Here is a 14,286-nt window from a genome sequence, read left to right on the forward strand (position 1 = left end):
ATTCACCTCAGAATCCACAATGTTCTGATCATGCTTATCAACGATTCAAACCATATTCCTTATGCAATTCCAAAACAGTTAATACAATTGTCTTAGCCCAAGACAATTAACATACACATCGTTTGAGTACAAAACAAAATTATTTTCAATTCTATTTTAAAAGATACAGAGGAAATGGAAGCAAGAGACAAACACTTTTTTTGATAATGGAAACAGTACCTTTCTATTTTGTTTAAAATGTAATTGGGGTGGGGTAAAAGTTTAGAAGAAACAGCATCAAACTGGACAGGCTCTGAAGTATTGTAAGATTTGCTACCATTACTATTTCATCACAAATAAGTCACTGGCAAACAAATTGAAAGAGCAATAATGTAACTGCTGTACCTTAATTGGTTTTTTTTTACCATCATAAATAACAATTATTAAAATGTTCTGGTATCAACCAATGAAAGTATAGTAAAATCTTGCTTATTTGAAATAAAACAGGATTCCAGATAAACTGGAGTGTTGTTTAAAAAAATACTTATTAACTATAGTATAAGAATTAATTCCCAAGTTGTTGCTAAAATAGATCCCTTGAAACAATATTTTGCATGACTACAGAAACTAAAGAATCATGTATGCTTTTGCTAATTCCCCCAATCAATTACTTTCTTTTACATATCCAACAGCATAAGATAGATGTCATTTAATATAATATATATGTATGTTTATAAACCCTACCTAGTGAGGATGAACATAATTATAATAATATTAAATTGATGTAACAGGGCTTCCCTGGTGGCGCAAGGGGTTAAGCACCACACTATGAAGCGGTCCACAGCCTCTGCAGCATGAGTTCTATCCCCGGCCAGCCAGGGAGCAACCCACATGGCGCAGCAGACCTCTCCGGACTCTCCCGCTGCTTTCCTCAGCAGTGTACTTCAGTCAATCTGCCTGTTTTGTTTCCCACTCTGTCTCTGGTGAATCCTCTCACTCCCTCTTCCCCAACATCTCTGGCCTGTACTCCAGTTCTTGTATGCATAAATAAAAATAAATCTTTTTTAAAAAAGAAAAGAAATAAAAACCTTTAAAAAAATAAATAAAATTGATGTAACAAAAAAGTGGGGCTAAACTTTGCAGAATGTCACCTATTACAAAGCTTTGCTATGAAGCTCACAGTAATTATGAAGAAGTAATAAACACAGTTAATGAAAAAACCAGAATGTGAAAAGAGAATTATACAGTACTAAAAAAAATAAGTAAACACACATATACATTACTAGTAAATAAGGTACATTGTGAATATTGCAGGTGTAAGGGTATTTTAATGACTTCTTAATATTGTAAGATTGGGGAAATGTGACTATAAGAAGAGAGAGGAGAGATGTGGATAAGGTCTAACTTAATGTGCTTGGTAAGGAGGTTTGAAAAACAAACAAGATTTTTTAACTTCATTTCAAACATACAGTTATTCTCTACCTTCTACTATAGGGGCAGGAAGTGAGAATCAACAACTTTCAGTCAAAAATTAAAAAATAGATACTTGGACGATGTCTGAAAAATGGTAATAGAAATTAAACTATGGGGAAGATAAAATCCTTAAAAGTATAAACAAGAAATAATAAAATGCACTTATTATTACTGAATGAGAGTAATATGCCACTGATATAATATTAATTTTGTGTAATGAAGTCATACCAAAGCTTATTTCCCACTATAAGGATTGCCAGAACTAAGAATTCTCTTCTCATGGAAGGTGTCAGAAATGTAACCATCCTGGTTGCAATAACACCACTGTAGTAGAAGTTTAACAGATCTCAGTTCTAAATTAACATTCAAGGGCATTTGGCCAGGGAAAGAACAACAGTTTTTTTCAAGCTAAGCTATTTTTCTATAATCAATCTAAAGTTAATCTAATTTTGGGTGGAAGTCATGATACAAAAGGAAGAAAATCTATTTCATATCCAATTCATATATCATTATCAGTGATTGTTGGCAAAAATCATTCTATAACCAGACCCTGAGTTGAAGATTATCAGATTGTCAGCAGTGATATATGAAACAGAGTAAAAGATAAGTTTGTTTTTCATGAGTTAGGTTGACCTTATAATAACGAAAGTTGAAAATTTTGTTTTGATTATTAAATACACTACAGAAGTCAGAGAGGAAAATTGGTTTCACTTGTAATATCACAAACATATTAAAATATCTGATTTCTACATCTCAAGTGAAAACATTTTCTAATGGCAAAAATAGTGAAACCAAACATGAGCAGTTAAATAGCATTTTTATAGCTCTTACTAGTTATTTCAAAATAACTTGGGATGGCAGTATAAATGGTAGTAAACTGGCCATTCTCCCATAAACTATCTTAAGAGTAGATAAAATATATAAGGCAACTTTTTCTGGCACTAAGAAGAGGCAGATGACTGTGACTGTTGAAGAAAGGGAAACAAGGAGGTGTGTACCATGATTGCTCCAAGAGAGAGTTCCTGACTGTGGTATAGAGATCTGAATTTCAAGCAGACCTAGGGTAAAGTTGAAGAAAGAATACTCCAAGTATAGTAAACAGTTCAAGCAGTATACAGCATTCCACTGGAGCCTAATTAGGAGGGAAAAATTACAGAGTTTAAGCAGCTAAAATCTGTGGGGCAAGGCCCCAGAGAAAAGAGAGCTATGGAGAGGGGAGGCCTGTGCAGAAGTTGCCTAAGAATCCTTGGTTGAAGTGTGGGTTACACATGTACAAGCCAAGAGGAATCTTACCAGAGAACTGTGAAAGGGTAAGAATGGACTGGAAATTACCAGAGGTCGAAGAGTGCTGAGGAGCAATGAAACTTCTAGAAGTTTTGGCCCCAGACAGAGTGGTGAAACCAAATGATGCCTCTGTAACACTCTGGACAGATCCCTGAAACACCCAAAAAAGCAGAGCCCGAGGAGTTAAGGACTTTATCTGAGAGTGAGGCATACTCTAGGGTTGCTCTAACTAAGCCAAAAATAAGCCTGACAAAATCAGGAAAAAGGCAGAAGAATTGAGTCTCATAAGTTGGAGGGTTTGGGAAATACCTTACACTCTCCACAGAGCTAGTCTGAAAAAGCATAAAACTAGACCTAAACAAATTCAAGGTGATTTACCTATTAGGGAAAAAAAAATTTACATCAACATTTCTGAGAGGAAGATAACAGAATTCAAGTCTCTATAACATATTATCACAATATTCAACATACAAGTCAGAAAGCAGTCAACAGAAACAGACCCAGAGGTGGCCCAGAAGTTGGATTTAACAAATTAACTAAAGCACCTATTATAAATATGCCTTTAAAATTTAGGGAAAAGATATTCAGTGTTTTTGATGTACACACACACACAGTATACACAAAGACACACATAAAGAACCTCAGCAGAGAAAAAGAAAGCTTAAAAAAAAAAGGGAAATTCTACAAGTAAAGAAATGCATAGACTTAAAAGATAAGACATAGTAAAAATGTTAAAAGTCAGCAAATTTGAAGATATCAATATAAATCATCCAACCTAAATGAGTGAAAAAAGACTGAAGGAAAATCAGCTGTGCATCAGGGACTAGTGGGACAACATTAAATAGACCATCATAAATGTAACTGGAGTCCCAAACGGAGAAAAGAATAATGAGGTAGAAAATGTATATTTCAAGGGATAATGGCTGAAATTATCCAAAATTTTATTTGAAAACAAAATAAAAGCCACAATGTCCCACAGATCCCAGAAAATCAGCAAACCACAGTGCTTTGAATAGTTACTATACTCTTCATGACCTCACATGAATGCAAATTAAGGACGACCAAGGAAACATACCTGACAGCTCTGCAGAAGAACTTTAACAATTAGAAAAGGGGCTGTAAACAAGTCACTGAAATCAATTTAATGGTTATAATAGCTTAAATTTTTTCAAGAATTTTATTTGCACTTAAAATCTCCCATCTGACCATGTCCTACAAGATTTTGCAATAAAAAATTAATGTAACCATTCAACAGTGCCAGAAATTGTATTTAAGCACAAGTTATAACTTACTAGACCTAAAGCATTTGCCTTCATGGAGCTTCCATTCTAGTAGGAGAGACAGCTATTAAACAAGCACAAAAGATAAATAAAGTAAGTTCTGATAAGAACACTGTAAAAGAAATTGACTGGGTTAAGAGACAATGACAATGCTACTTTAAAACAGGGGGCAGAGGTCAGCTCTCTGAAACAGACACTACGCTGGTGACTCAGAGATTTTTAACAAGAGTACTTTACATTTTATTTATATATCATATTTCCCTAGAAATGACCTTAGTTGATATTTACTTGGAAGTCTTAATTTAAGACTTTTGCTCTTAGAGAGTGAGCTATTTCAAAACCAAGTCCTGGCTCCTTAATGTTTAAAAATCTTTCCTTTATTAACCTTTATCTTCTCATATTTTCCCCCAAAATAGTTTATATCTTGCTTATTTCTCAAAATAGTAGCCATAAAAAGTCCTATACAGAGTTTAAGGATGTGACTCACAGATGTACTCAAACAATAGGGTTTCTAAGAAGCTTACAAGCGTAGTTACTCTGTGTAGAAGCTCAAAGCAAAGAAGGGTTTATCTCAGAGTTTTTTGATTATGGGTTTTATCTAGTAAAATGAACTCTAAGAAGGTTCACGGAAAACTCACAAAATTTTAAAAAGAATTATATTAACAGAAACACTTCCAGCTTGAAAGAAAGAGAGACTAAAAGCACAAAATGAAGAGAGGCCATTAGTCCCGGGAGAGGAGCCCCTGTACCCAATAACAGTCACATCCCTTCCCACCAGCTTCTGGCAACTAACAACTTAACCTTATCTTTATGGATCTGCTTATTCTCAACATTTCACGTCATATGTTATAAATGGAATCACACAATATGTGGCCTTTGTGCCTGACCTTTTTAATAAGAGTCCATGTTGTAGCATACTGTGTAACAATATTACTTCATTTTTATGGCTGAATAATATTCAAAAGAATGGATATACCACCTTTCATTTCTCCCTTCATCAGTGGAAGGACCATTTGGGTTGCTTCCACTTTTTGACTATCATGCATAATCCACTATTATGAATAATCCTGCAATAGACATTTGTGTAAGAGTGTTGTGTGGATATATGTTTTCTAGCCTGTTAGAGGGAAATTCATAGGAGTGAAATAGGTGGGTCATGTGTTAACTCTAGATTTAACTTTGGAGGAAACTGCCAGACTTTTATAAAATTTTACATTCTCTCCAGCATTGTATGATGGCATCAGTTTCACCACATTCTTGGTAACATTTGTTTATTTTTTTGTCTTAATTTTTTTTTAAAGATTTATTTTATTTATACAAGAGCTGGGGTACAGGCCAGATGCTTGGGAGAGTGAGAGGACTCACCTGAGACAAGTTGGGGAACAGAACAGGCAGACTGACAAAGCACACCACTGAGGGGAGCAGCATGTGAGGCAGGAGAGGTCTGCCACACCATGTGGGATTCCCACCGGCCGGCCAGGATTAAACCCACACTGCAAAGGCTGCAAACAACTTCACAGCTTGGCGCTCAACCGCCTGCGCCTCCAGGGAGGCCCATTTGTTCATTTTTTTATTATAGCCACCACAGTCAGATATGAAGTCATATGGATTTCCCTCATACCTAATAATGTTGATCCTCTTGTTACAAGTTATTAAATTTTAACTGAACATTTTTTCAAATTTTAGTATAATAAACCTTGAAAGCCATAGATACTCACAAAGTAAAAGATAAAGGATATGACCCAAAGAAAACCTATATTATCACAGAACTAAAAAAGCAGAAAGGAAGTAAGTCCTCAGGTATTTACATGTTCTGTTGATCCACATCCTTATAAACACTTGACATTTTCAGTCTTTTTCTTTTTAGTCACTCTTGTGGATGTATATTTACTGTTACCTTTATTATCAGTCATTTCAACTTTTCTTTGGAAGTAGTTAAGATATGAACAAATAAATAAAAATATAATAGTTTTTATCTTGAGTTCCTTTAGAATTCATTAGCTTATGGATAAAAATGAAATTATGCTAACTGTAAACTAAAAATTCAAATTCTGGAATTGAGGTGATGAAACATTTTGATAACAGCTATAGCTGGCTAATGAGTACATGGGTTGGTTTACTATACTCAACTCTCTGATATACTTGAAATGTTCCACAATGAAAGTTTTTATATTTTTCACCAGTTTATGGCCCACAAGCATAATACAGAAGCTGCATGTCCTGACAAATTCTACCCCATCAGGGATTTATAATCTCCTAAACAATCGTGTCGTCTTCTGCTCTCAGACACCTCCTGATGCCAAGAATTATAAATGCCACTTTAGGGTTATAATTGGCAATAGGAATGATATCACCCAGGCCATACGCACTGTTTATCTCCCAATTCTGAAAACTCAAAATGCCAAAGTGATGCTGGTTTCTCTATATTGCCCACTGCACAGGAAACACATATTTGAGCAGCAATGCAAAGGATACCTATTCCCTAACCTACAAGGTGCTCAGTTATAGAGCCTCCTGTGGAGCAGGACTGCTCACAACTTCTTAAGGAAACAGGTCCTACAGCATCTGCCTCACTTCAGCTCCTCTTTCTACACGGCTCAACTATGAATCCACGTAGCTAGAACACCAAGTTGTTCCTGTACCCTTGTCTCTCAGAAGCCCCTCCACCACCCAACCACTCACAACCTCCTCTTAGAAACCATTCCACTGATTCTACCACTGAATTTGCCATCTAACTAACTGATGACACAAGTGCTCAGATATCTCAAACATATCTGAATTACAGATTAGGATCAAGTTGGTACCCTAATCCTAGTGGAAAGAATACAGACTGTATATTCCAATACCATCCAGCTGTTATATACTAGATAAATACTGGTTATATATTTTCTGAACCTCAACTGAAGTCAGATAATATGGATAATCTACTTACCCATGGGTCTTTATACTGACTGAATAAACTAATTATATAAGAAAATATAGTAGCTTTTTAATTAGTGTTTCTTCTTTCCCTCCCTCAATTCCTCTTTCCCCTTCCTAATACATAACAGGTCATACATCTTTTCCTAATCCAGTCTATGACATTACAAACAGGATATTCAAACGCCTAACTATTCAATCATCAGGGGTTTGGGCACAATAAATTCAATCATCAAGTCTAAGTTCCCTGATAAAACTCATTATGAGTCACCTTTAGTGCCTAAACCCTAAGAAATGCCTCTTCACTTTGCAGAATCAGCTCCTTTGTCCAATAACAAAATTGACTGTAACTGTCATCCAGCATTACAAGAAATGCATATTCAAGTTCCCTCAGAAGTGATTATTATCCAGAAGCTGAAGTTTCCCCAATTCATTATCAAATTTACTTCCTCCATGATTGATAACTATGACTAATTAATTGTTTCAAATGAATGTTTACCATGCCTTCTCCACAGTAATATTGTTCTTGTCAGTTAATCTTGCAAACATGTATACTATTTTTTATCTTCAAAAAAGGAATCCAAAGTCCATAATCCTCTATCTTTTCATGGTCACTCTCTACATAATCAGCCATTCACTTGCCAGATTTTTTTTCTCTTCCAAAAACCACAAGTGGGGCTATATATGTGTGTAGAAGCTGTCAACACAGAATCTTTATGCTTTTTCTTGCCCTTCCATTTCCAATCTAAGTTTCCACAGATGCTAAACATATTTCCTTAGATGGGCTAAATAGTATCAATTGTTCATTCTCTCATGTCTCAGTAAGAATAGGATGCAATTGGTGACAATGACAAATCTTGACAGACTCTCTGATATAAATTCCAAGACGACAGCCTGCATACTTTGACTGACTGGACATATTAGGTCTATATACAGTCACTAACTTCACACTCAAGAGACATCAAATGCCACTCAAATGCCTTCCTTTCAATTCAGCAAAAAAAACAAACAAACAAACAAAAAACCTTTCACTCATCAATGTTCATAAATTTTCCATACTCTTTCATGAACCAATGCCAGCAAAGAATTTATTGTAAACTAAATTCTATTTACCTAAATTTGCAATTGCAATATATAGATGTAATTCAAATGTATGTTTGCACTCACTGTCATTCATAGAAGCTGCCAAACATATTTTATAGACAAATACTTCACCAAACTAATCACTACAATAAGGCTGGAGAATTATTTGATGTTGAGAGAATGTTACTGTAAAACCTGAATGGATACCATATTTGTATATACAATATAAACACTAAACTAAAATTTCTTTTCTTTTCCTCAACAATGTGGTAAAACCAACTTTATTTGATTTAAAGGTATCTTCGCAGCTCAACTGATTCTAAGCAAAGAAACAATGATTTTCAGATATTATCAAACACAACAAACTTATACATGAAACTAGGATAACTATATATACATAAGAAGTATTCTATAGGATATTTTGAAAAAGAATGGAGGAAGAAGAGGAGGAAACTATTTCATGGGTACAGATGACTAGGACCAGTCATTTCAGCAATACAGATCCATAGTTCCCTTATATTCTTGTGTCTCTGTCAAAGGTAGCAACATCATAATATCTCCTAATCAGAATTTCCAAGTAACATGTGTACAACTGAGCACAGCAACAACCTGTGCACAAAATGGCATCTACAGAAGGAAAATGGACTCAACTCTTAAAATATATCACATTATTTTTAGAATGCTATTAGCAATCCTGGCAGATATTTTAAAAATCATTGGCCACTGTCTATCCAATACTTTGTTCTAGAATCAATTTTTACGTAGGTAACAAACATTACATGAAGTAGAGATGACAAAACACTGTATTAAGAGACATACAGGGCAAATAAACTAATTATAATAAAGAGATCTTAGTTGTAACCTGATTCTAACTCACTGAAAAATATATGTACACATATATAACAGAGAAATTTTTGCACTGACTGAATATTTGATGATAGTAATGAATTACTCTTATTTTTAGAAGCATTAATTGTATTGTGGTACTTTTGTTTAATCTATATTCTTTGGAGATATGTACACAAATATCTATGTTTCAAATTACATTATGAATGGGGTATTCCTTCAAAATAATAGCGTGGGACTAGTGCAAAAAGCTATAACTGTAACAAGGTTGGCCTTGAATAGATAACTATTGAAGTTGGGTGTGAGACACAAGGCAATTTATTACATTTTTCTCCATACTTTTGTACATATTTGAAATTGTCCACAAAGTTTAAAAAATGCCACAACTTCTGAAAATGATTTCAAATGAGAATTCCAAAATCACTGAGTCTCTAAAGTATTCCTCATGTGCACAAAGATATCCTGAATTTTTAAAAAACATATAAGAATAAAAGTCTATCTGAATATTGTTCAACTTACTCAAAAATATTATTTTAAAGTTATATTTTGTATATTAACTGAAAAAAAATGTTTTAAACTCCAAAGAAACAGAATAGAGAGAAGAGACAAGAAAGTAGATCAGGGGCCTCCCAGGTGGTACAAGGGGTTATCTCAGTACTGAGAAGCAATCCACAGCGACTGCAGCATGAGTTCGATCCCCAGCTAGGGAGGTGACCCACATGGCGCAGCAGACCTCTCCTGTTTCACCCGCTGATTCCCCTCAGCAGTGTATTTTAGTAAATCTGCCAGTTCTGCTCCCCACTTTGTCTCTGGTGAATCCTTTTACCCCCCACACCTCTGGCCTACACCCTAGTTCTTCTACACAAAAAATAAATATTTTTAAAAAACAAACAAATCAGTGACTTCAAAGATGGTAATGCCTAAAGAATCCAGGTGGAAGAAAAAAAATATGAAGGTAAAAATTAAGGAACACTTTATAATTGTGTATATATATATATATATATATATATATTGAGTATATATATCCAATGTAAGAATAGCCATTCTAGAAGGGGAAGAGAAAACAGGACAGAGAAGTTATTCAAAGAAATAAATAGGAAACAAACAAGGAGAAAGAACTAAATATATAAGTCCATGAAGCTAAAAGAACACCAGGTTACCAAAATGTAATGAGACATACACCAAAACGCATAATGGTGAAATTTATAAGCAGTCTAGACAAATGAAGAATATTGATGTTAGCTACCGGAAAGAAACAGATAAGCTACCCTTATCAGGTTTATAACTGACGTCTGAGGAAACAGTATGGTCAAAGAGTTAGTGGAATGACATGATCAAAATATTTAAAAAGATAAAAATTACCAGCTAAGAATATTCTATACTGTGAGGCTATCCTGGGAGTAGAAATAAAGGCCTTCTCAGATAAACAGGAGCTGAAAGGGTTTGCAACACCAGACCACTCCTCCAAGAAGAACATCCACATGAATTGAGCAGAGACAAAAAAACAAACAAACAAACAAACAAAAACTAAGAATAAAATGGCAATAGCAGACCCTTATATATCAATAATAAGCTTAAATGTAAATGGATTAAAATTACCAGTCAAAGGACACAGAGTGGCTAGCTGGATCAGAAAACAGAATCCAACTTTCTACTGTCTTTACCACATAGACCTGAGCTCCAGATAAGGAGCAAACAGAACCCAAAGGAAGGCAGAGATATCATACTTTTATCAGATAAAACAGATTTCTAGTTTATAATGTAACATGAGATAGGATGGACATTATACAATTATTAAGAAAGTGCATCACAAAGACATAACTCTCATCAATAGGCATTCGACAAACGGAAGAGCATCAAAATATACATGGCACTTACTATCAAATCTGAATAGGGACACTGAGAGCAACACATTAGAGGTGGGGAGGGGGGAGGTTCAACACCCCGCTTTCATATAGACCACACAGAAAATAAACAAGGGACACTAGAGCCTTAAACAAAGAATTAGAACACATGAGCTTAATAGACATCTATATGGTGCTGAACTCCAAAAAAGGTGAGTACACATTCCACTCAAATGCACAAGACATTCTCCAAGATTGAACACACATTGGGTTACAAAACAAGTATCAACAAGTTGTGAAGACTGAAATCATACCAAGTATCTTCTCTCATCACAATGGTATCGTTAGAAATGAACCACAAGAAAAGAAAGAAAGCAGGAAAACCTTTAATATGTGGAGAATGAACAACACACTAAAGAGCTGACTACTTGTTTGAGAAAATCAAACAAGAAATCAAAAAGTATCTTGACATAAATAAAAATGAGGACACAAGCTACCAGAAATAAGAGGGAAGTATACAACAATACAGGCCAACATTAAAAAATAAGAGCTCAATTAAATGTTTATCTCTCACCCTAAGGAACTAGAAAAAGATGAATAAAATGAAAAGCCAGTTGAAGGAAGGAAATAATAAAAATTAGAGCAGAAATAAATGAAATAGACAATCAAAAATGACAATCCAAAAGATTAATTAAACCAAAATCCTGTTTTTAAAAATAAACAAAATACATACTCTAGCAAGCATCTCAAGATAAAGAGAGAAAACTCAAATAAATAGAATCAAAAATGAAAGAGAAGTTACAACCCAAATCTCAGAAATTCAGAGGCTCATAAGATATTACTATGAGCATTTGCATGCTAGCTAGATAAATAACCTAAAAGAGATGGACAAATTCTAAGAAATATACAGCCATAAAAGACTGAATCAGAAAGAAATAGAAAACCTGAACAGTCTTTCCTCCTTTCAGTCAAGCAAGTATGTCTATAAAACTCTAGTTAAAACAGCAGAAAAGAAAAAACGGAAGTTCGGCAGGTAGAAACATCGCCATTCCCGCAATGATTCTTATTATAGTACTGAAGAAACATATAAGATCAAGTCTAAGAAAGCAAGAATGACATGGAAACATCCTTTGCTGCAATAATTTCTGTGGAGATATTTTTTATTTTTTGAAAAAAAAAAACTAACAAGTTTTTGCATTTCCTAAATTAGACAGAAAAAGAAGAAAGCAAAAAGAAATAATCTGGGAAAACATATCCTTCAAAAACAAAATATTTTTGAAAGGTAGTAACAAAAGAAATAGAAGCAGTCTTTCACTCACATAAAACTCTGGACCAAAATCAAAACTCAGTTGCAACAATAAGCCCCACACGAAGAGTTCATGCAGGTAGGGACTCAAAATAGGATCTCACCTGGGAGAAATATGGCAGACCTTTACATACATATACCTGGAGTGGTGAACAATAATCATTGCTCAATGCAGCATCATTAAAGAATACATTTTTAAAAAGGAATCTTTAGAAGTATAATTATCCTACTGAATGTTCTTTTGGAAAACTTCCCACTATTAATATGTTTTCTTGAAAACTGTTATAGGCAAGTTTTGTACAAAAACCCAAATTTTACTTCTATAAACTAGAAATATACTCTCATTCTGAGGCTCAGATTTTGACATGAAAACCATCATAGTCAGTGAGGCTGTAATGAACATTTTAACCACAGGCTGTCTTCTAGTTACACCAGCAGACTTGCAATTTCTGAGACTCTCAGGGCTTACCTATATATTCTATTAGTACATTTGATTTATATATGAGTTTAAATTATATCCATGCTTTTCTACATGCACTCAATTCTCCATTGTGCACTTTATTTTTTTTCTATAATTCAAAAACAAAGTAATCTTTCTACTGTATATTTAATTTGTAACGTTTCCTCCTGTCTCAGGAAACAAAAAAGAATGTTCATAAGTCATTTATCTAGTCGGTATTTCTCTGCTTCTGGGGTTACACTGACATCTGGTGGCAGTGGAAAAAAAACTCCATGGCAATGATAAGGGTGTTGCTAATTTAGTCTGTGACATCAGTGTTGCTAATTTAGTCTGTGACCTCAGAGTTTGTTTCTTCCAAGCTGAACCTTGGTAAAACCCAGGACAGCTGAACTATCAAAGTATTATCCTAATTCCAACAATGGCATACATTAGTTGCAACACTTCACGTGGTAACGTGACTGACAAGTATGTAAAATCCTCACTATTATTTTAAGAATGTCACTGGGTAAACAGGATTACCCAGTTACCTATTTCATAATTAAATTTTACAATCAGAATAGTAATAAAGTAAGGTCTTCCTATTGAGGATATGTACATAATTTCAAACCATTCTATATATCAAGATAGACTCATATAATGTGTCCTGGCTAGTTTGAAGTATGGTATTTTGTTGATATTTAGGCAAAAAAAAAATTTGAAATTATAATGAAAAGTTACACTTTTGTCTTATTAAGTATTTCACGTCTACCCAGTGACTAAAACTCTCAAAGATGTATACTTACGAGAAAAACACATTATGTTAAGAATTTAACAAAAAGGTATGGTATATACCCAATCCAATTCTACCTAGGGCACTTACAGGTGTCATGGTTTCCGACAAAGAGATATATAATGGCCAATTAGATATAGGAGACTAAATCAAAAAAGCACATCTTTCAATCACATGTAGGTCATAAAAAGTCATGAACCTAAAATTCCATCGTCTTATTATGCTTTATTTTTTCATACCTCCCAAGGAGCAGTGAAGAAAAACATCTGATTTAGATAACACAGTCCCTGAACTTACACCTTCTTCTAGAACGGTAACACTGAATTCTGCCACTTTCTGTAATTTTCACATTTCTGAAGCATTCAAATATCAGGATTCTTCCTATAGGAGCCATTGCTGTAAGTATGCTCGCCATAGTACAGCTGAGAGAAATAATCCATTATACTCATAAGTTCCTATAAGAGAAAAAGTATTTGGACAAATTATCCTTTATCCAAAGGATTTGTAAGAACAACACTTCTTTTTCAGGGAATAGTCAGTGATAATTATATATAATTAATTGGCCAATAGTGATAATAATTATGAAGAATTGAAAGATAGTTTTGCATTCACTATGTAATGATGCAGTTTGATAGCCACAAAGGCATACTATACAGCAGTACTTTTTACTCAGTATCCTTCACAGATTGGCTGTCAATCTGAAAACTGTCCCTCAGCAAGGTAAAAAGTTTTGACAGAATGAGGGCCTCCCTGATGGCGCAAGGGGTTAAGCACAGCACTAGGAAGCAATCCGCAGCCTCTACAACACCAGTTCGATCCCCAGCCGGCCAGGGAGAGCAACCCACATGGCGCAGCAGACCTCTCCTGACTCGCCCGCTGCTCCCCTCAGCAGTATACTTCGGTCAGTCTGACTGTTCTGTTCCGCACTCTGGCTGGTGAATCCTCTCACCCCCTGCATCTCTGGCCTATACCCCAGCTCTTAGATGCATAAATAAACAAATGTTTAAAAAAAAATTTTGGGCCTCCCCGTGGTGCAGCGGTTG

The 14,286-nt window shown here is 34.7% G+C and overlaps 1 protein-coding gene across 2 annotated transcripts in view; it reads right to left on the bottom strand.

Moving 5' to 3' along the window:
• Positions 1–14,286, bottom strand: part of LOC311172325 (ankyrin repeat and SOCS box protein 3) — a gene marked incomplete at both ends in the record, with an annotated part of 114,993 nt that overhangs the window by 23,136 nt on the left and 77,571 nt on the right. The window lies entirely within an intron of this gene.

The sequence above is a fragment of the Talpa europaea genome (genome assembly GCF_964194135.1).
Source record: "Talpa europaea genome assembly, chromosome: 6".
Taxonomy (NCBI): domain Eukaryota; kingdom Metazoa; phylum Chordata; class Mammalia; order Eulipotyphla; family Talpidae; genus Talpa; species Talpa europaea.